Source organism: Zonotrichia leucophrys, chromosome 2 (genome assembly GCF_028769735.1).
Source record: "Zonotrichia leucophrys gambelii isolate GWCS_2022_RI chromosome 2, RI_Zleu_2.0, whole genome shotgun sequence".
Taxonomy (NCBI): Eukaryota; Metazoa; Chordata; class Aves; order Passeriformes; family Passerellidae; genus Zonotrichia; species Zonotrichia leucophrys.
Window position 1 is genome coordinate 29693588 of NC_088171.1, and position 23489 is coordinate 29717076.

A 23489-nucleotide genomic window follows, 5' to 3' on the forward strand; every position below is an offset into this window, starting at 1 on the left:
ACAGGTATCTCAGACTGTAAAGATCAGCCTGTCAGCAGCTCATGCTCACCAAACATGCTGTGTGGGGGAAGCTTGAGAAACAGGAAAGAGACAGAGCTGACAAGCAGCATATGACAAGAGAGTAACCTAAAGAAACATCTTCTAAATCGAGCACTGAAAGCAAGATCCCTTTGGTTCAGTCTTCTCTGCTAGCCTTCAGAATGACAATCAAGCATATATTTCTATTAAAAATTTGTATGCAGCAAACTTGAGAAAACCTAAGGTGTTTCCCTACTGTTTTATTAAAGCTTGAAGTATGAACACATGCACACATCAGACAACTGACTGCTTTTCCTGCTGTAACCACTGATTCTAACCAATCACTCAATCCTTTCAATTATACTCTACTGCATCACACACAACATCCAACTCCAGTTTTAACCACACTCATTGTGATACACACAATAACAAAAGAAGTCAATCTAAATTTCAAGTCTTGTCCTTTATTGTTTTCTGATGATCTTCTATGATTTTGGGTATCTTGGGAGATGTTTTCTTTGCTACGTAGAAGTTTCTTTATTTATTTTAGTAAACTCGAACCTAACATGTGGATTTAAATAGTTTTTGTCCTTTTAAGGCTTCCATTCTCAGTGCTTGTTTTAGTCATGTTCATATGAAAAGACATTGAGATTATCAATTCTCCCTTACAATGCATTTGGAAGAGCTTGTATCCTCTTTTAGCCTACTAGTGGCAGGGATAAAAGTGGTATTTCTGACAATATGGAAGTTGGGGAAGTAGAATATAAATGAACTGGTGAAAGTGGCTCATCTCAAAAGTAATCCTACCCACTGCTACAATCAGAGACAGAAGTTTTGGCTGTGTAAAATAACACTGAGTCATCATATATTAATTTTCTATAATGATATAATTAGAAGAGCTAAGGTGTCCTATTTGTCTCAAGGACACAGGGGTTTTTTGCCCTTCTAATTAATTAGAAGTTTCAGAATGCAGAAACAGATGAGCTTTAGGAAATTCATCTAATCACTATACAGTTATACTATAAGCCAACAGAAAAACAAGTAGCCAATTAAAAAATCCAAATAAAATCAAGGAGCTGTAGAGACCCTTAGCCTAACTAGGTAATCAGAGAGAATGATAGTAAATAAGTCTTGGGGCATTATATTCACAGACTCAGAGGAGTTGGAAGGGACCTTCCAGGATCACTGAGCCCAGCTCCTGGCCTGGCAACAGAACCATCCCCAATAGTCACACCATGAGCCTGAGAGTGTTGTCCAAAAGCTTCTTCAACTCTGTCAGGCTTGGTGCTGTGACCCCTTCTCTGGGGAGCCTGTGCCAGTGCCCAATCAGCCTCCCCTCTCTGAGGAGCCTGTTCCTAATACCCAGCCTAAAACTCTCCTGACACAATGTCAGGCTATTCCCTTGTGTCTGTCCCTTTTCTTCCCCCCCTCACAGGAATGTGTAGCTGCAGTGAGGTCTCCCCTGTCTGCTCCAGGCTGAACAGACCAAGTGCCCTCAGCTGCTCCTCACATGGCTTCCCCTCAAGGCCCTTCACCATCTTTGTTGCCCTCTTTTGGGCACTCTCTAACAGTTCAATGTCTTTTTTATACTGTGGCACCCAAAACTGCCCCCAGCACTCGAGGTGAGGCTGTCCCAGCTCAGAGCAGAGCAGGACAATCCCCTCCCTTGCCCAGCTGGCCATGCTGTGCCTGATGCCCCCAGGACAGGGTTGGCTCTCCTGGCTGCCAGGGCACTGCTGGCTCGTGTTCAACCTGACATCAACCACGACCCCCAGTCCCTTTCCTGGCACTGCTCTCCAGGTTCTCATTCCTCAGTCTGTCTGTACATCCAGGGTTGCCCCATGCCATGCTCAGAATCTGGAATTTTCCCCTGTTGAACCTAATAGGGTTGGTGACTGCCCAGTCCTCTTTGAAGTCAAGCATGCAGGACCAGAGCTAAGTATCTTAAACAACTCTACAACTGTGAGTGATGTAGCTATTTAGACTCAAAACTCAGTAATCTACTGAGAATGGTACATGAAGAATAGTAAATAAAACAGAGATTAATATGATGTTAGTCAAAGATAGAATATTCAGTCCACCTGTTTAACACATTTATATGGCTAACTTTCAGCTAATTATCAAAAAAACATATTCCATCTAGACTAAAATTATTTGATAAAAGTAGGAAAATATTTTCACATCAGAAGAGTGCTAAGTATATTTGGACTTCACTGTAGAAAGACAAGGCAAAAAAGTATAGAAGACACATAAAAATGTACAAAGATTGAAGGCTGTATTTTACTGTTGTATAAAAGAGAAATACGTGCTTAAAAGAACAAATAGGAGAAATACTCATTCCCCTCACCTAAATTTGGAAGTGGAATGCATTGCTTCAATATGTCAGGGAAGAACTTATGACAGAAAAAAAAGAAAGAAAAGAGGTTGATATATACAACCAGGAAAAGACTATATAAAAATTTAGGGAAACTGAAGTGTCATGCTTCAATTGTTAGTTACTTGAAGCAATTTTCTATTTTGGAGTATCTTGTGGCTGTTTTAAAGAGGCTGGCATGGCCAATAATGAAATGCATTTGTCTTTGGGCTTCTGGAGTATGACAAGGCTTCAGCTGCTTCAGCTGCTCAGTTAACAAGCAGGGTTACAAATTGTATTAGGTTGCACTAGCTCAACGAGAGCACAATCCAGACAGAGGTGTTTAACTAAGGACTCTCTCAGAATGCAGCTTGTAAACTAATGTTATCAGTTTGCTTTCAAGAGCTTATATGTTTGTTTGAAGACTGCCTCATTTTGTATTCCTCCCTAGGCTGATAAAACCACCACAGTAGAGATATTAGAGGATAAAGAGCTATAATTAGCTATTTTTCTTTTCCAAACAATGAATATGCAAAGAGAATACTCCTGCTGAGAAGCCAGTATATTCAATTCTGTTTGAGGGAGGATATTTGAGGTTGGTTGAGGAAGCATTTTAAAACTCAGAACAGAGAGATCAACAGGTTTTTACAGCTGAAGAATCTAGTTTAACTCAATGGTCACTTTAGCCAAAGTTAAAGAAGGATGACCTAGATGGAAAAGTAAGCAAGCCATATACTGGAATGCACACTACTCCTGAAAACCCCCAAATGGTGAGTGGATTACTACTATTCCTAGAAACTTTACAAGGCAGCATTCCTAAGGATACACAGCCATCTAGTGAGTGCTGAAGGATGCTGGTGGAATGGAGCAGATGGCCAGAAGAGTCTAATGCTGTTCTGCTGGAGGTAGCTACCCTGAGATACTGGAAAGTTTAAGAAAAGTCAACAACTGTAAGCACCTTTGTGTGACTTCTTATGTATGGAACAACTTCATAATTTGGGACATTTTTAGGTGCAAAACTACTATATGGAAGGACAAGCATTTTGAGGAGAGAAAATGTAATCAAATGTAATTCCTGAAGACTGTTTTTGATATCAAAGTAACACTTCTGATGACAGCACGCCTGTTCATGCAGAGATTGTGATACTAGCACACTTGAGAAGAAAAATTAGTTTTCACTATATGCCTGTAAGTCAGACATGTGGTTTGTGAGCAGCTGCAACACCAACACAAACATTTCTGTCATGCAAGCACCCTTTAAAATGAGTGAACTTGCAAATGTTTTTCAACCATGCTTGTTAACTAGGAGAGAAGAGAAAAATTCAACAGGGCTGAACATAAAGTATTAAAAAAAAATTCGTAGTAGCACTGAAGGTTCAGAAACACAATTTCTGACTGCCTACATGTGCTACACTGCCTATAAAACTACTCATTTACAGCAGGAGATGACAGGCTCATAGCCTATACACATAAATTACTACAGCTCAATTAGTGATCTACTTAATAAGCTGTGCTTAATCATCGAGATTCCTGGGAACTTTCCTCTCCTTTGCTCATTGTGTATTTGAATTGGTTAAAATCACTGTTTTGAATATGTATTTAAGTGTTTAGGAATATATCATGCAGTCTGGATGAATTTAATTTATAATAACTCATTGGGAAACTAATTTTGGTAGTTATCAGATTCATTTTTAATCTGAAAAGCTTCGTTGAATCAAATTTCTTACAGATATGTCCTGAACTCTCATTCTGCTCCATATTTTTACAGACAACATTCAATAGTGACAAGAATTTTGGGATTACTCAATGTTTTCGTCAACAGAGTAGAAAAGTGCCTTGTCTCTGCAGACAGCACCTTACTAGGAGAAGTCTAAGAGTTGCTGCAGAATGATTTTAAGGCAGAAAAAGAGGAAGACAACCTGAACAAGCTGTCTAAAAGGACATAATCAGCTTAAGACTCCACGTGCATATATTTCTGCCCAGGCAGAAAAAACAACTGATGAGGTAATTCTGTGTATTTTCAATGTCTGTGGTACTGACAGGGTAAACAAGGGGCATTGAGCTACAAAAAAAGTAATTTACAGAGCATCAATGTGAAATACTCTAGGCACTAGACCTACAAGCTACAGCTTCAGGTTGGTATGCTTACCTTTGTTTGCATTTAACTTTGATTTTTATAAATTTTATCTTCTTTTAACCACACACAAAAAATTCACTACATTGAATTTATTCACTTTTTCTTTTTTAAATTCATCTTTACCCAGACAATGGAAGAAATGTTGAAACTATCCCTAGCAGTATAAAAACTATCTCAAAGTCTTTGGCTCCTCTGAAAAGCAGATGCTTAACTGGAATGTTCCTGTGAAGGCATACTTTCCTCAACTAAGCAGCCATCCCTTCAGAAAAAGTTAATCTAGAGAACAGCTAATTTCATTCAGCAAAAGGCACTGTGACCTTTAATTGCATATTAACACCTCTGATTTGAGCTGATGACCATTTCCTGGATATGCTTCTGAGACACAGCGCTAGCAGTGAGTAATTCCTGACCTTTAGCCATTGAATTAACACCTCTAATTGTAAATGAGAGAGCATTTAAACCAAAACTCTTTCTAATCAAGTAGCTTATAAGACTATTATTTGGCTGGTCTGCTACAGAGTATCAAAACCCTCAGACATTGTGAAGGCATTTTTTTTTTCCCTGAGGCTTTCCTAATTTATATCCCACAGCAGTTGCTCTTACTGTTTGTGCTTTACAAAGCTGTAGTGGGGAAGGCTGTGTCTATGAGATTTCTTACCTGCTGAAAGAGTGGTTATATGTCAGAGCCACTTGAATTTTTTGCATTATCACATTTCTTTGTGTATCTCTGGATGCAATGTCTCAGCCTGTAACCAAACCACAGTGGGCTGTGGTCTTATCCAATCTCATAGAAGAACCAAGTTTAGGCTGGAAAATTTGCATATGGCAGAGATGGAAGACATTAGTATTACTCAGATATAATTCTTTACTTTCTTGCAAGATTTCTGATTTTTGCTCATGTAGATCTATAAGTTTAATCTTGAAGCTACGCAGGAAAGATGTAAACCACAATTTCTATGACCTAAGACTACTGTTGACTTATTCAAGGCACAAATGGCCTGTCTATGGGCATTGTCCATGAAAGACTTGTGTCTCTATGGTATCATGATATGGTAGTAGAATTGCCCAGGAATGCACAGTTAATGGAACTGGAAATATAAAAATCTTTAATCTCAAGACCAACTAGAAAAAGGTGTTCTAACATTTTTCATTTTCAATTTAACAGAAATTTCTATCATCTTTCCTAGAAATACCAACTATTCTTGTGATAGTGTCTCTCTTCCTATCTGCCATAGGTCTCTACAGGATGTTCAGTACAGGCTAAATCCCATTAGTCTCCTCTTCCAGAAACTCTTTCTAGGCTTGCTGAACTACTGCTACCTTTTTCCTTATAAAAACTTTGAGGCAAATCCATTTTCCCCACAGGAATGCTACCAGATTCATTAAAAAAAGTCCATGTCTTACAAGCTTATGTTACAGTAATAAACTCATAAATATATTTAAAGGAAACTGCAAATTCATAAATGTGAGGGGGATTTCTTATAACAAAACTAGAATGCACTTTTGAAGTTTGAGTAATAGTTGGGTTCTGTTGCAGCCTCTGAGAAAATCTGAACTGAAAAAAAAATATTCTAATATATTAATATACTTATATATTAATTAATTAATATACTTAATATAATTAAAATTATCAACCCCCTTTTTTTAAGAAAAGAAAAATTGTGAACTGGTAAACTCTCAAAAGGAGGTATTTGTCCCTGCTTTCCCCTTGCACCCCTTTGCTCCAGCCTATCCACACCCCTGGACTACTGAACCAGTAGGCTGAGCATACTAGCATGGGAAAAGAAATAGCTGCTCTCTAATCTGCCTAACATAATTGTGGATTTGCTACCTTAACACCATTACAACAGCTTGCTGCCTTTTTAGCTTTTTTTAAAAATTTTCTTTCCCAGGCTTCAAGGATAGGGTGAGGTTTTCACACCTGTTTATTTTAAAATTATAATCTTTGGTAATCAGTTTTGCTAACTATTTTTAGCCCAGATATGCTTATGAAATGAAGCACTCTGTCCAGCTGAACTTCTACTATATTATTTTATTCTGGAATCTCCAAGTAAGAAAACAAATGAGCAATGCCAAATGAATCTTTTCATTAGGGGAACTGAATCACCAAGAGTCTGAAAGAAGGTATTAGCTAGTTATTTTTGGTCATATACTGGAATATAAAGATGAAACTAATAGTTATTAGGAATTTGCACAATTCTGACATTCTTCAAGAATATTCACCAGCTTTTTTTGCAAAGCCAATACCTTCTGTATGTTCTGTTGAACAAATATTCTATTCAAAGCAGTTTAATTGTGTTAACAATAGAAGATATCTATTAAAAGTGTAAAAAGCTGAAATATAGAGGAAATGAATGGAAAACAAAGGCTCACAAGACTTGATGTAAGTCATAATATTTTATACATCACTCAAAAATCACAGCAAGAAACAGTGTATAAAACCTAGACACACTAAAGGCTTTCTCAGCTAAGAACTGAAATACTGAGGTCTAGTTGCATATCAAAGTAGCTAAAACTCTACATTATAGAATCTGAATAATCTCAAAGAAATTCACATGAAGACCAAAAATTACCCGCATGAAGAGGTAAGGCTTCAAACTCAGAGAGTATGAACTTAAATGGCTTCTATTTTGAGCACAAAAAAATCTGCAGCTCTTAATGACTACTGATTTTTGTTTGCTTTATTTGTGATGTATATATGGAAATGCATGTGTGTTAGACATTGCAATTGAAACACTCAATTCAGTGGTACCTCAGCCTAGATAAAGACACCTGGGTCAAACCAGGTGTGATGGGTGTAGGCAACCTAAGTTGCTTTGAGGACCTGTTAATGACTTACCCACAGAGAACATGACACAAAGTCTTTGCTTTTCTAAGACTGGACTGGGTGCTAGCACTAGATCTCCCTGCTTTTTCATTACCAAGTGAAGCACAGAGGTATTCAAACTCACACTATGGAATCATTCTTTTCACATCAAAATATACTGATAATCTACAGAGACAAAAGAGGTAACAGCATTGTTCAAGCCAGTTGTAGCATAATTTAATTCTGAAAACTATCATATAACAAACTTCATTTTCAGCCCTTTTATTCAAAAGAGCTAGGACCTTAGAGCTTATTAAAATGACACAGAATAAAACAGGCCTGGTTTATGCTGCCTTCCCATCCTATTTTCCTCAACGTCAGCACAACTTACAAATGTTTTCTGTCAGCTTTTTCTCTTCATGCCTGTTTTCCACTGTCATCATGCACTTTGTTTTCATCAGTCTCTCTGCCCTTCTCTGACTGTGGTAACTAGATTTCTCCAGCTCCAACATTCTATTAACTACGTGTCCAAAATACTTATGATGTTTGTTTGCCTGCACTCCTGAAGCACTGGCAGTGCACTTGTTTAAAGCCTGGATCACCCGCTGAAGATTTTCCAGGCACTTTCTCAGCTTCCTAGCTAAAAAACTTCAATACCCTTTTTCTGGCTTTAAAAGAGGAAGGTAAATAATGTAGTTTTTGAAGCCATTCCTTAACTGCAGTTACTCTGACTCCAAAGCCTTAAGAAAAATTAGGGCAAAGAGTTTATTTCATCTTTCTGCCTTCAATAAGCTTAGTCCAGGAGCTGCTTGTATGTATATACTCAGCAAGGCTCCATAGTGTTAATCTTGTTGAAGTGTCAAAACCTCATGAGCAGCTACAGAAACAGAGCTGGGGGGACTGAAACCTTCCTTTGTGCTCTGTCAGTGGAACCTTGCCTGCATGCTGAATCCTTTTCTTTCCCTCCTCAACCCCCCCAATGATGTCAATAGCAGTGAAATATCTTTGCTTTCAGTAAGTTAATTCCAAAAAAGCGCTGATAAAATAGGGGGATATTACAGAACTGGAAAAAACCCTCAGCTGGACTCACCAGGTCTGAGGAGTATGACAGTAACCTCAAAGCAGAGCCAGTTTATATCCGAAAAGTGTCAGACAATTTGTCAATAGGGCAAGAATGGCTATAGCTCCCTGCAGGCAGAAGAATGTAGCTGAGGATCTTTTATTAAAGCTGTGGCCTCTATTCACTTCATTCATTTTGTCTACAGCTCAGCCCACAGCTTGCTGTTGGCAGCATGTTGTTGACTGACCTCTCTAGTGCACAAATTTTAGCATCAAAATACCCTGACAAAAACACTTTTAGGCCAGGTTCCTAGGAAATTGTTTGTGCAATAAGACATAAATATACATAGGTTTTTCTTTAACTTGCATCTGAATACATGGGTTGATTTACACCAAAGAATTACAAACTCTAATAATATTGTATGCATAAAAGGTTTGTGAAATTCACGGTTAATTAGAGGAAACACTCCTTAATGTCTCCCACTGAGCTCAACTCCCAAAAGAAAACAGAAAGAATATGAAAACTCCAACCATGGGGCAGGGGAAGGAACAGAGACAGTCACCCTTTAATGATAGTTTTCACTACATTAAGTGTGAGATAATTCAACCAAGAGACAGGTTTTTATGAAACCATGCTTAATTCATTTTGCTGCCAACAGAACTCCCGTTGACGTCTCTGTGCTGTGTCACCCAGCACTGAAAAATGCTTCTGTCACACTGAAGGGCACTTTAGCACATCTCAGGCTTTCTGACAAACATTGTTCTCATGAAGCAAATACTTCATCCTTTCTTATGCAGCTCTTTGAAATCAAATTTCAGGACAAGAATCACTCAAGAGGAAAGAGAAAGTTGAATGCAAGAACTTCGTGAATGAAAATAAGAAGATAAAAACAAGCAATAAGTGAAGAAAACTTAGCCAATTGCAATTCAAAATTATTTGCTTCACTTCAGAAAACTTAATGTGAAGAAAACCTTTTGAGACTATTAAAATGAAAGTATAATCAATACAGCCTTCTGTGCTTTATTAAATCAGTTATACAAGCCTCAGTGTTACTATTTCTTGCTGACATATTCCTCTTGCATACTTGTTGGATCTGACCTTATAGTCTAACCAAAAATATGTAAAACAAATTATCTTCCAGGAAAGTTCAGAAATTCAGTTAAGTGGAGAGGATTTAATAAATAAAGTAGCATTCTACTTTTGTAACAGTTTGCACTTGAAGATTTGCATGTGTTCCATTTCCAAAAAGAATAGGGATTAAATTCTAATCTCATTAAATTCACCATGAAAGTGATTCCAATGCATATTGTAAGTTTTACCCTGAAATTATATTTCTGTGCACGTCTTGTTTTCCTCATGTTTTTGTGGTTGCCTCCTTATTTATCTAAGTCTGAATCACTTTAATATATATATATTTTTAGTACTTTAGAGTTATGAAGCATTTGCCTGTGCAGATGTCTGAACATATTGCTGTACAAGTGCAAATATCAATATGGTACAGGGTTCTTCAGAATTTTTAAATTAATAGGTTTCTGTTAAGGATATTATGTAACTGATAGAAATTATTTATACTTAGTTATGAAATACAAAAATAAATCTCTGACTATACTATGACTCCAACAATTTTTAATTACTATTACTTACATTGAATAGATCTGTAAATTCATACTGCTTAAGGTAACAGGAGGAAAAGAAATATAAAGAAAGAAGCAAAAGGAGAAGAATGTTAAATAAGCAATAGCAATGAAGGAAAATGAAAAAATGGCAAAGGGGACAGAAAAGGAAAAGAAACACAGTCAGGGAAATGGAACATTTAATATATGTGTCTATATAAACATGCAAAAATTTATTGGCAAAAATTCATTACATGCCCTTTTGCAACAGCTGTTCCCATAGATGGCTATGCATGCCTCCCCTCCTGGAGATCAAAGTAATTTTCCAGCAGTTTTTTTGTTGGTTTGGTTATTCTTTTTTTTTGTTTGCCTTTTTGATTGTTTTGCTTATTTTTTCTTTTTTGGGGGTGGGGGTTTCTTTTTTGGGGGGGGTGGGGGGAATGGGGATTTTTTTATTGTTGTTTTTAGGTAACAGGGACGTGGCAACCTATTTCTGACATCTGAACATCTCTCTCCATTACTCCACAATGAATCTATTTTCTTAATTTCAGTTCACAGTCTACAAGGCTATTCAATCCACTTAATCCTTGCTCAGCTGTAAGAATGGTGCTGTTAAATCTGCAACATTTCCTTTGCCCAAATGATCAGGGAAGCCCATTAGGGGAATTGGACACACCTCACTTTGGCCAAAGGCCACTATCCATCAGTTTCTAAATTATACTTATTTGATCTGTTTTGCTTTCTTTTGAAGTTTGTTCCCTGAACAGTCTTTGTTTTAAGTCAGATTGGTGAACACAGTTGTGTGGGTGGCATTTTTGGATTTCTGAAATGAATGGATTACAGACCACAGAATGGGTAAGGCTGGAAGGGACCACAACTGGTCATCTGGTCCAACCTTCCTGCCCAAGCAAAGGCCATCCTAGAGCACATGGCACAGGATTGTATCCAGACAGTCCTTGAATATCTCCAGTGAGGGAGATTCCACCATCTCTCTGGAAAATCAGTTTATTTATATATTTTAGCTCTCAAATTATTACATTCAACTTTCTTCCACATTCTAGAGAGATCTTCAAGTAAGGGAGCCAGCTGAACAAAAAAGTCCTGAGTCTTCTAGGTTCTATGCCTCCAATCTCATCCACAATCACCAGCCCACCTGCACCTTTGGGCTCAAACTTGTCCTCCTTAACTGAATTCTGACTGAAGTAAGGCAATTGAATACACTGAGGTGGTTTGATATGCACGTTTGCTCACTTAGTTAAAAATAAAACAGAGGGTTTTGTCAGTCATGGCTATTTTAATATACTAATTGCATCAGTAGTCACTCAAGATTAAAAATTTAATAGCTAAAACAATTATTGAAGATAAAGTAACAAAAAAACCTCACAGAATTTGCCAAAGAATAGTTGTCTCTTCTTTCATGCATTTTAATTTGAGGCTTCAGTGCCAAAACATATTAGAAGTACTGAGCCACCTGCTTTATTTTCTCCTTTTCATTAGGCTTACTTTGAATATTCATACTTCTCAACAGACAGATTAATCCTAATGTTATCTTGCATCAGTGATCTCTCTCTGAAATAAAGGAAAGCAGAATATTTAGCTCTTCCCAGATTATAGTCTTTTGGCCTGTAAATATAATATTAAACCTAAAGTTAATTTTGAATACTTTATATTAACCAAAGAGTTATTCTTTGGTTTTCAAAAATGACATTTCTGTGGTTGCTATGAAATAAATCCTGCATAAGTTTAAAGTTTCTTTTTAACAGTAAAACAGCTTCAGTTAGGTCAGGCAGTTTTTGGGACAGGCTCAGCCCAAATCAAAACCATAATACTGCAGTTCAGAGATCAAAATGAAAGATTCACAACAAAAATTGACAGTATTTATATTTCTTTTAGTACCCCAAAAATGGCCCCACATGGGACTATAACACAATTAGCCACCCATGAATAAAAAGACTAAGTCATAAAGCAACAACACAAAAAGTCAGATTCAATGACAAAGATTTACACTGTCCTATCTTGAATGAAGTAATATTACTTGCATATATTTTAAAAAGTAGTCATCATGCAGTTGTCTGAAGAGTTTCTTAATATTCACAGTACTTGCAGAGGAAATTCTGCACACTTTTTTTTTAACCATCAAAAATGTTTTGGAAAGTTGAGAACCTGCTGGTCTGCTTGACTAATATCTTTCTCTGTACAGAATTCTCCAGAAATGTCTAGCACTGCAGTTCATAGGTGTCCCAGCTGAAGGAAAACAGGGTCACAGAAAGTCACATAGGCAGTCTGAGAGATCATTGAAGATTACTATAAAAATTGTAAATGTACAGACTTTTATTTCTGATATAAATTCACATTTTCTGACCTGTTACCACCTTCCTAAGACCCTAGATAAAGGCCTGCCACACACCCTTTATGGTGGTATTCATGGAGGGAAAAGCTACTTTTTTGATGGAAATGGATGTGAGAAGTAATAACATGTTCTTTATATATTTATTAAAGTACTTTAGCATTTAGGAGTTTCTATTTTTTTAATACTGCTTGCTAAACTGGAACCCTAAACCTGCAGCTTGGGCACCTAGCTTGTAAATAAGTGATTCCAAGTGCTATTTAAAGATAGCCAGTAAGAAATACTGAGGAAAATTGCACACAAAAACCTATAACCTCTGTGGATCCTATATGCTCTACTAACTTCAAAGGCATATTGTCTTCCAGGAATAACATAAATGGAGAAGCCAGAGGAAAATAGAACCTTATGTTTGGGAACTGCAAAGAAATGATTATTTAGTCAGGAGATACATCCATGCTGACAAAGAGGTAGATAGATTCTGAAATTGGTAGATAATTTCAATGAAGAATAAAATATATTGTCAAAACCACCACAAAAATCTTTAAGCAAACAGTTAATTACTTGTTTACACATTAACCTATTAACATTAGGGAACAGATAAGCCAAACCTGTTGATCAACTGGAAAGATAGATCAAAACGTGTTAGTGTTTTTTAATACATGGATTCCTACTCTTCACTTAAAAAAAAAACAAACCAAATACTGACTAATTTAAGTTTTCAGCATAGAGAAAGGGAACTTTCTCTGAAAAGTGCATTACCTGTATACTAACAAGACTAATAAATGGTCCCCTGCAGCATTAGAGTGAGTCTCCTCTTTTAGAAACAGAATTAGAGAAATATTTAGACAGTACTACCACTGAAACATTTTTAATCAAATGACAGTGAAGGTGGACCGGCTGCAGCAGCAGCAACAATTTGTTTTGGTTGGTGGTTTACAGCCTATTGAGAAAATTTGCAAACTGAATTAAGAGATAAAAGCCTTTGGGAGCAGTTTTGTAACCACTCTAAAAGAAAAGTGAGCTTTATTGCCAAAGAAGAAAGTAATTTTAAATGAAAAAGAACCCCACAGAATTTCATTCTCCCATGAATAAAGACTAAACATATAACCCTAGTCTCCTTTCTTGTAAGTAAAAATACCCATTTATCCGTTGTTTTAACAACTTTAATGCATTAAAGTTATTCTATTTTGGTTGCATCAGAAACTAATGGCATCAAAGATAAAAAAAGTGAAGGAATTTTTCTGGCTGCACTTTGGTTTGGGCTTGATAGATAGATTTCCAGTCAAGTGAAATAATTTAATTCTTATGATGGGGAATTTTTAATAAGGAGTATCTCAAGCCTTTGGCAGGTCATGAAACAGTAGGAAAAAAATTCTTACAGTCTACTCTCAATTTTATGGGAGCCAAGACTCCCTTACAGATATTTCATAGGGAAACATCCTTGCCATTTTATTCTTAATTGCTTTAGTGTATGAGTCACCATTATTTTTAAATTATAGGGAATTTAAAAGAACACATGACTATGTGCACATATGAATAAATGATGCCTTTGAAGGTTATACTTCACAAGAAACTGTGGCCTAATATAACATTTAAGATATGTAATAGTATTCATCATTTTTGGCTAAGACAAATATCACAGCAGTCAAAAAGCAGAGTTCCTACAATAGTCAGTGGAAGCTGCTTATCAAATTATGTATCCTACAAAGATGAAATAATTGTGTTCTCCACACCATATAAGTGAAAAATTCAGTAAATCCAAAGATGAAACAATTAATTACTACATTTAAGTAGTATTTATTTCCCCCAATAAATACTATTCCTTCTTCACAAAAAAGGATGCCAGTCCCTTTTTTTTTTTTTTAACAACAGTTACATCAATGATGAAATAATATATTTAGCCTGTGTTAGCATTGGAAAAAAAATACCCCGAACATCTTACTTTTTATGTGTTCTCTTCCTGTTTCAGATCAGAACTTTCTATAATTATGCTGCATAATAAGCTGGATAACATCACAATGAGAATTATTTTTAATGGTCATTTCCCTCCATCAAAGGACATGGAAAGAATCAAACCTGAATTAAACAAAAGAACAGGCAGCTGAGGAGAGCAAGAAGTGTCAGCAAAGTTTCTCTTCATTGGGATTCCATAGCAACTACAGTTAGCTTATACAGTAAATTACTGTGAATTTCAAAGCTGTTTATTTCTACATCAAAGCCCCAAACTTCAGCTCACAAGAAGTGTGCAGGGGATCCATCAGCAGCAATGCAAGATGAAAAATGCTCATGCTCACGGTGCTGGGAAGGCATCTCAAATGGCACACAGCCCTGAAATTCAACCACCTTTCCTTTGGATTTTGCCTTCACACACCTGGCAAGCAGGATCAGTGAACCATCCCACCACCTCAGGCAGACCAAGCTAGAGAACCTATGCAGCTTTGTCACGCCAATTCCATCGCTGGGTTCTTTTCCACCCTCAGATTCTGCCATATAAATTCTCATTGAAGGTAAGAGCTTTTTTCATAAAGGCTTATCTCCATATTTTGACATTACAGAGCAGTTGTGATTAGCCATGGTCCGTGCACATGTGGGAGATTCAGAGGCCTTTTTTGGGTTTGAGAAAAGGCCAAGGTAGCTGCTGCCAGATACTGCAATCCCGATTTCCTCATGCCTTTATTGCCCATTATAAGAAGACACAAAAATGCTAATTTCCCACATCACAACCAGAATTTTATTCTAGTCTTCTGTGATCCCATAGGGTTTTCAAAATAACATTAAAAATGACACACTAACTTTTCTGTAAAAAGGGACTTCCAATTAATTCTCCAGGCTAACTATCAAGGAATGGGGCTCTTTTCTGGTGAGCCTAATGGCAATATTATGTGAAAATAATCAAGGAAGTAATTACACTAAAGTTAATGTGTTATCTTCACCTGATGCCACAAAGGTTTACAGTGAAGGAAAATGTTATATACTGTTTATATATTTGCATATATTGAATTTAACCCAGTTACAATCTGTCTGATTGATTTGAACTCTATAACAACTGTACAGTGAACTACCTGGAACCTATGAGTTATTGCATTCATAAAGGAGAAATGAGTATTTTCACTTGGTGAATCATAATTCTTTCATATCTTCTATTCTTTCTAGCATGAAGTAGACTGTTTTCAGCATTAATTACTTCAACATTCTGCTTCAGTACAGTAAGATATTTGCCCTGTATTACAATAGTTTATATGAGCATATTGCTTATATAGCAAAACTTCCTAAGTAACTCTGTCAGTCTGCAGTTATTTGGCATTCAGAAACACTCTGAGGAAAAGATGCTGGTATTTAGTTAAAATAATTTTAAAAACCCTTCTCTTTCATAGACGTTTTCCCTTGTTTTCTAATGTAATTTTCTAAAGAATTTCCAGCATTTATAGCAATCAAGGGACAAGTTGTACCATGCAGTCCATAGGTCAAGGCATTAAGGGAAGTTCAGGTGTAATTCCTGCTGATATTTCAGGTAGAGGGAGAAGAAAAATAAAGCACATTTGAATAGCTTACTCTTCTCCTTTTAGGTAATTTAGTGCATAATTAGACATAGAGAGTCTCTTTAAAATCTCTGGAATACAAAACAATGTATCTTCATCTCTTATTAACTGTGATTATGACCTATTTAACAGCATAAAAACTTTTCCAGTTTAAACTGATAAAGTGGTTACTCTTTTGCCTACAGTCTATTTTAAGATTCATCTTCATGGACCCCCTGGCACTCAAAGTGCTTTGAATGTTTCACGCAGTTTTGCAAATCAAGTATTTAAGCAAACTAAATTTAAAATAAGTAGTATTTATTTTTCATTCTTCTTTGCACCATGTAATGTCTGCTACTTAGAATTCTCCCTTCCCAGTATGTTTCCTCTCAGAAGAGTCATTGGTCATGTACATTGAAGGATAACTAATTCTTACTTTTTCTATTTTGTGCAATCAGCTGAGCTCACCCAGCAGAAATCAAGCCTCAAGCTAAAATTGTACTATTGGACCAGTAAAAATGAAGTGTTATTTGAACTGCAGTTGCTGGAAAATACCAGTGCTATTCCTTCAGAGAGATTTGTAATCTAATGAATTAAAGTAATTTCATTATCTGCAGCCACACATGCAATTTACGTGCTCCAGAATGATAGCCTCCAATAGCAACCCCAGTAAAGACAAACTAATAAAAAACCTGTTTTATGCTTTCCAGAAAGCAGACACTACATTGACATCAAAACAGCAAGTTTAAAACTAGAGGGCAAAGGGTTTATTGTGTAATCTGCCACCAAGCTAAACACTGTCTGGGCACACCATATGATTTCTCTTCATCAGGACTGTTGCCATTTTGCTGTGCTTTCTACTACTTTACTCTTTAAAGTGGTTAATTTCATTACACTCCAGAAGTAAGGGTTAGGGAGTAGGAGTTTGAGGAGGTGGCATGAAGATAATTTTAAAACCAACAAAAAACTTTTCTAGTGAAAGATTTTGGCAGCAAAAATTAAGAAGCCAGATTCACTTGTGACAAGTTGACCTCATTTTCCAACTCAAATGTGCCTTTATGTTAACCTCAAAATAGAGTCATGAGGAAAAACAAAACATAATTACTTTTCCATAGCAAAAACCAGAAACATCAAAATCCTTGTAAATTTACTCCTTTTAGAAATAAGAATTACTCACTAAGGGCTGGGAAAGGGCACAAAAGTTGTTAGAATTTCTGCCACAAGTAATTTGCTGTACTTGGGTGATAACAGAGGTTTGCATTTTAGGAAATTATGTTAATAGCAGTTTCACCTGACAAAAGATCATGAATTCTAATTGGCAGACTATTTGCACTCACTTGGACCTTTTTATAGGGACAAAAAGATCTGGAAAAGAATATTTCTAGGGTCAAGATAGTGTACCTGAACATCAATCCCCTTAGTAAATAACTTATTCCCGAGGTGCTACTCCTATTTAAAAGTACCAAAATAACATTCAGGTTTCTTTCAAGGCTTTGCTGCCGCATCTATCAATCTTTCCCATCAAGCCCAACACTGACTTTGCTTTTGTTGTTATCACCTGTTTCCTGACAGAGGAGAACTTGAGGGGAAAAAAATCCAGAAACACACCACAGAACCCATAAACCCAAACCCCCATAAAACTCTAACATCCCATTTGTTTAAATATTCATTGAAATGAACAAAATCTAAACATTCTCTTTTTTTTTTGTGCAAGTATGGCCCATACAATTTCTTCTTTAGCTTCAGTGAAGCCTGTCTGGTATGATATCTTCATGTTTATTAATAATGTCTGTAGACTCTGCACATTTGGTGAGATGTTAAGAATGAGAGTCTATGACAAAACTCCTAGGCAAGACACTGTTTTTGTAAAATATCACTTTTATATTTCCTTAAGAATTTCTGCTCCCTGCTAAACTTTATTTGCATACTTTTTTTTGCATTTCTCTATCTTATATGCACAGAAAAACAAGATAATCTTTTCTGCTATCAGCGTTTCTACTGATGTACTTCAAAAAATTCAGTGTTTCTAGTATTTAGCGCATAAAAAACCCCAAACATTTAATAATTTACAGTCCTTAAACAGGGAAAAACACTCAGTGTTTTGCCCTAAAGCTCATCATCCTACACTTATTTTCCTTTTAGCCAATTCACTGGGTACTTAAGAGAAAAGAAATTGCTAATAATAGAGAAACAGCCATGAACTCCTACCAAACAAGAGCAAAACCTGAACCACACTTAAAATCAAGCATTTCTCTAGGCCTTTACAAAGAAAGTGAAGTTTCAGTTACCAGCAAGTGATCAAGTACCCTGTAAAACAAGGAGTAAAATAGATTCAATCTTTCATCTCCTTTGAGGAATCCCTGCAGAAAATAGTGACCTCTAAGTTTAAGACTTTGACTTTTAAAACATTTTATTTAGTTCTAGTAAAATTTAAATTCACACACTGAGAATTCTAGTGTATTGTTAAGAATCTTGGTTCCCCTAACAGTCTCAAACTGTTAGGTTATAAAATTAACTAACTTCAACTGTGTTTCAATAGCATTCATCTGGTTTCATTAGTCTTGCATCAAAATCTGTCTTCCACTCTAACAGTCACAACCTGGGCTGCTAAGCACTACAAAAGACACTTCCTCAGAGGAAGAGACTTAAAAAAAAGTCAACAATCAACATTATGTATTTCTAACTACATATTTGTGCAATACTGAAGATCACTGGTAGTGTAGAAACATTCTGTAGGTCTCACCCAGAGGAACTATCCACAAATTTCACAAGAAGTATTGCTAAGTTGAAGTTATAGAGATATATAAAGGAGCCACAGAATACAAGATATTAGCTGTCCTAACAGTACCTAATGATACAGTATCTCTGCTGTCTAATATTCTGCAGTGCCAAAGCCTTGAAAATTTCAAGTTAAATTTAACATCTTCACCCCGCCCAGCAAGCCACTGAATTTTATGAGCATTTTCAGCATGTACTCCCAGCATGAAATTCCTTTTAAAAAGCAGGCAGACATATGTACCAGTTTAAAATAACAGAAGGATACACTTCCTTGTTTCATGAGAAAGTTCAGCTGCTGACAAACAAGGTGACAGGGATAAGGTCTTAATTTGAGCAAGACAGTGTATTTCCCATATCCTTCCCCTCAGGCTGGAAATGTGAGTAACCTGTAACAATCAGCAGCACCTCCACAGTAAGTTTGTGTTGAGTTCCAACTGCACTTTGCAGTTACAGAAAGAAATATGAGACAGGTTATTAATTTATCTAAAGGAGATAAAGACAAGTCTGAGCCTCAGACAGATAACATTCAGTAATATTCCCTCTCTGCTGGACACCGTGTTATTGATTCCTGGGGGGCATGAGAGCAGTGGTGTAAAGTCAGGAGAAAATGACTAGAATGCTATTTTTGCACTAGAAACACAGACTTGTGCCTTTTGACAGCCCTAAATAGTTTAAATAGGCAAAATACCCAGAGAGACTATTGTTCTTTTTGTGATAACTATATTTGTGACATGCAAGCTATATTCCTCACATATGCTCCCTGTATATATATATTCCTTCATTTTTCATGCTTATCTCATTATAAACACTTCTTTTGAAGCCATATCTGGAAGCTTCTTCAATCCAAAACTACATCATATTTTTCCCCTGTTTTTTTCTTTTTCTTAGGTTTTTTTTTTTCCTGTTTGCCATCTGGAGATCACAGACACCTGGGCTAAAATACTTATTATACATATTGAGCCAAACATGCCATATTTCTGTCTTCAACGGGCTGCTGTAACTACCTCAGTAATGACATTGCTTAGCACATGACAGTACATTTTCCCTCCGTAGCCTCTCACCAGTGAAGGAGCTACGGCCTACACTACAGACCAAAAATACCATGGAAACCTTGACCAGTAAGTGACTGTGGAGGGATATTTGCAGCACTTCTGTGTTATTGCAATCAGAATATTTATTTGAACCTTGTGCCAAGGGCTTGAGTGCACCGACAAAGATTCAACTGACCCATTTCACCTGAGACCCCCCACCCAGTTGGAGGAGGAGTTCACACCGATTCCTCGATTGGAAGAAACATAAAAAACCAAACAAAAGCCAAAACAAAACCAACCAAACAAAGAAAGCTAAGGAAAAAACCCCAAACCACAGTGGAAAGTCTCGACAGCTGACTGAGTAGTTACACGTGCACCATTTACCAGGAGATACTAATTAAGAAAAGAAATGCAAATTCTTCTGTGACAAATGTACTCAAGAATAACTACATTGAAATCAATCTTCCAGAAAGTTGAGTTTTAGGAAGAAAACAAAACAACTTTTGACAGCTTTTATCTAAAATGTGTTTGACCTCTAGAGTATGATTCAAATCATATTAAATTTGCAGCATACAACTATAAAGAAACAATTCTGTGACACACAGTTTGCTGCCTCAGGATAAGAGAAACAAACAGATTTGACAAAGAAAAGCTATAAGAAAGGTGCCAAGGATAGAAAAGAGGCAGGTACAAACAGGGCAATAAGCAATTTTCACAGCATATGCCTATTTTTCTGCTAGTACATAACTTAATTACTTCAAAATTATTGTAACAGTGGAAAAGAAAAGCTCCTTTGAAGCTCTCCTCCTAAGCCTTCTTTTAGTCCTCCTGCAGTTATCCTCTCTTCAAAGGGGTTTTCCTCAGGGGTTTGGCTAAACAATGCAAACACTTTGGTGCAGTTTATTTTACCTGATGGAGTTTTTACAGATAACTACAAATAAGAGTCAAGTAGCATTCTGAAGCACTGCTAAACCTCTAAATACAACCTCAAGTGTTCAAATCCTTTAAATTCTAGCCCAGGAACAGAGACTTAAACTTGAGCTGGACTAAATTACCTAGAGTGGTATTTAGCATATCAAATGACTGGATGGTACTTCACCCACAGATTCTACTGCCTTCATTTTCCAAGCTCAAAATTTGTCTCATTTTTGTTTACCTCTATTAATTTTAGCTATAAAATGAGAATTAATTTTACCTGTAAGAAACCTAAACCAATGTTCTACAGGTTACACAACATCTATATATATATGTATATAAAGTCTTTAAACTTCAAGTGTCTTCAAGACAACTTTGAAACTAACATAAGACATTGGTAAAAGATGAGTTATTAAGTGCTTAAGATACACTAGTATATTAAAGTATTTATTAAAGCAATATAGCCAGGAATTTAGTTTCAACTATTTTTAGTGCAACATTGTAGATTTTTACATACTGAAGTTTAAGTTAAATGGGTTATATTTTTTTTTCTCTATGTTTTAAAAGAAATAGCCACTTAACACCCTGCCCCAAATAAAAACGACAAAAAAGGGCAATTTAGACTGCAGTAAGCTGTGAAAAAGCTCTTCCAACTCTGGTATGCAGGCAGAAAAGGACAGTCAGTACCCACAGCACTCCTGCACTGCTTAGTTCACGTCAGTGGATCTTTTTTATTTACCATGGTTAAACTCCATCAACAGTACCTGAGTTTTGCAAAAGATGCACCATATATCTTCTTGACATCTGCAGTTGCTGGCTACATACAAAGGCATCAGATATGTGTAAATCCATAATTCCATCAGTAAGGGACTCTGTACCCTGGTTTGAGGAACATCTGGGAATATCAGTATCTGAAGAAGACACAGAGGGCCCTAGGCCACCACTGGTATAACTCTTTGAATAACTCTTCTGTCCCACAGAGGCAGGAAACTACAGGTAATTCTAGGTTATACAGAAATATAGGATGTCTTAAATCCTGGCATCCTTGCCACTGCTACTTCAGAAGTAATCTGAACCAGTCCAAACACTTCCTCTCTCTGAAAGAAGACCAAAAACCTGAACTAGACACTAGCAACAACACTTTCCCCTTCCTATGACCTTCTGAAGTTGCCCTGCTAAAATACCTTCCATGACTCCTCCACAAATGCTCCTCAGCTGGTACCAGAACATCTCCTTTTACAGCAGCTGCTTCCTGGGCTCCAGCACAGCAGGAGATCATTAAGCTCTTCATTAATCCTGCTATCCTATCCTTCTGAAAGAAATAGTCCAATGGCTTAGGAACACAATATACAGCTTTTTGCAGATCCTGAGGTATCAAACTTAATTTCTCATGGCTTCATGTGAAAAGCACTTTTTTTAAAGTTAATTTACGCTTTCATCAGAGTGATTTATGTTTCATCTCCTAAATAAACACTTTGTGAGACCACAAAATAATTCTTTCAGTTGTTGGAGGATTAGACTTTGTTTCCATTTTCTTAGAGGATGTGCAGCCAGATAACCTATGAAATGTAAACAGATTTTCTGACCTTAACTGCTGTTAAAGGGATTTACATATTTCTATGTAATTAAAGAAAACATTTATGCAATAGAAAAAAAGGCTGAATTTTTTAAAAAGACATTTAAAATTATTTACAAGTACATGACATGAAAAGATGTGAAATGTTTATTATAACTTCAAACAAAAAGTATTTCCTTGACATGAATGACAGTGAGCTGAACAACAAAAGGACACACACATATACCTCACATCAAAAGCAGTTTGTCTTCTAGAAATTCAGTTTCACATCCTTGAAACCTTTACCTTTAATTTTACGGTTGCTGCCATACATGGAATAAAGTTTTGATGATAGATTATCCAATTAAAATTTGTAAAGGTACAAACACATTAACAATCAGAGCATTCAGCTGGGGTTTTCTGTAGCTGTAAATTGCTTTACTAGGGCCTATTTTTTTATATTTCTTTTCACATGATCACATCAGAGAACCTAACTGATAGACTGCTAAGTTTTTGTCACTTGTGATATAACATTCTGGAAATAATCACAAATCTTTGTGGTCCATCTTTCTTCAGCATTCCTCTTCATATATTCATGCCTTTTGTCTTCCTCTGAAGCAGTCTAAACAGACATGAAATCATGAAACATACAAAGGCAATTGTTATTCACAAACATACATTAGCTAATTAATTCCAGATATTTCAGGATTATTCATCAACAAATAATGAACTGAAATGAAAATAATTATTCACAATTGGTCTATGTGTTCAGGATCTTGCATTAATTATTAAAGTGTTGGTTCCTTATCAGTCACTCTGGTTAGTCTCTCTCATGGTTAACAAGGATGGCAGGCACTGTTACACAAATCACAGAGCTCCGGAGAGCAAGACACAGAAATAACTTTAAATCTCTTATTTTATCCTTATTCACTTATGTATCATTATTTGTAAGCTGAAAGTTCACCTGTATGAGAATGGTAGGAACTATTTCCCATTACAAAATTAAAACAAGTAAAACCCATAAAAATATGGTAGGAAATTTTAGGTTTTAGTTCTACCTCTCTTTCTTAAAGAAGAATTAAAATGATGTTTGAGGGTTTTCATTACAAACATCTAAGTAAAAAATACACATGCCTAAATATAGCTGTATTTTTCTTTCTGAAAAGTACAGCTCACCAGTCAATGACTTGTATTTACATGGAATATAAAGGAGAAAATGGAATAAAGTATAATTTTTTTCTAATTACATTAAAACTCAGCTATTCTATTGTTTGGTTTGGGAGTTTTGAGGGTTTTGTTGTTGTTGTTGTTGTTGGGGGTTTTTTTGTTTGTTTTTGTTTTTTTTCTTTACAAATTAT

At 36.2% G+C, this 23489-nt stretch overlaps 1 protein-coding gene across 1 annotated transcript in view; it reads right to left on the reverse strand.

Moving 5' to 3' along the window:
• DGKB (diacylglycerol kinase beta) overlaps window positions 1-7723 on the reverse strand; it is a 398863-nt gene extending 391140 nt beyond the window's left edge. Inside the window, exon 1 of the mRNA XM_064704413.1 lies at window positions 7706-7723. The gene's annotated coding sequence lies outside the window, so the exon portion shown is untranslated. The remainder of the gene's footprint in view (window positions 1-7705) is intronic.
• Between the last annotated feature and the right edge of the window lie 15766 nt (window positions 7724-23489).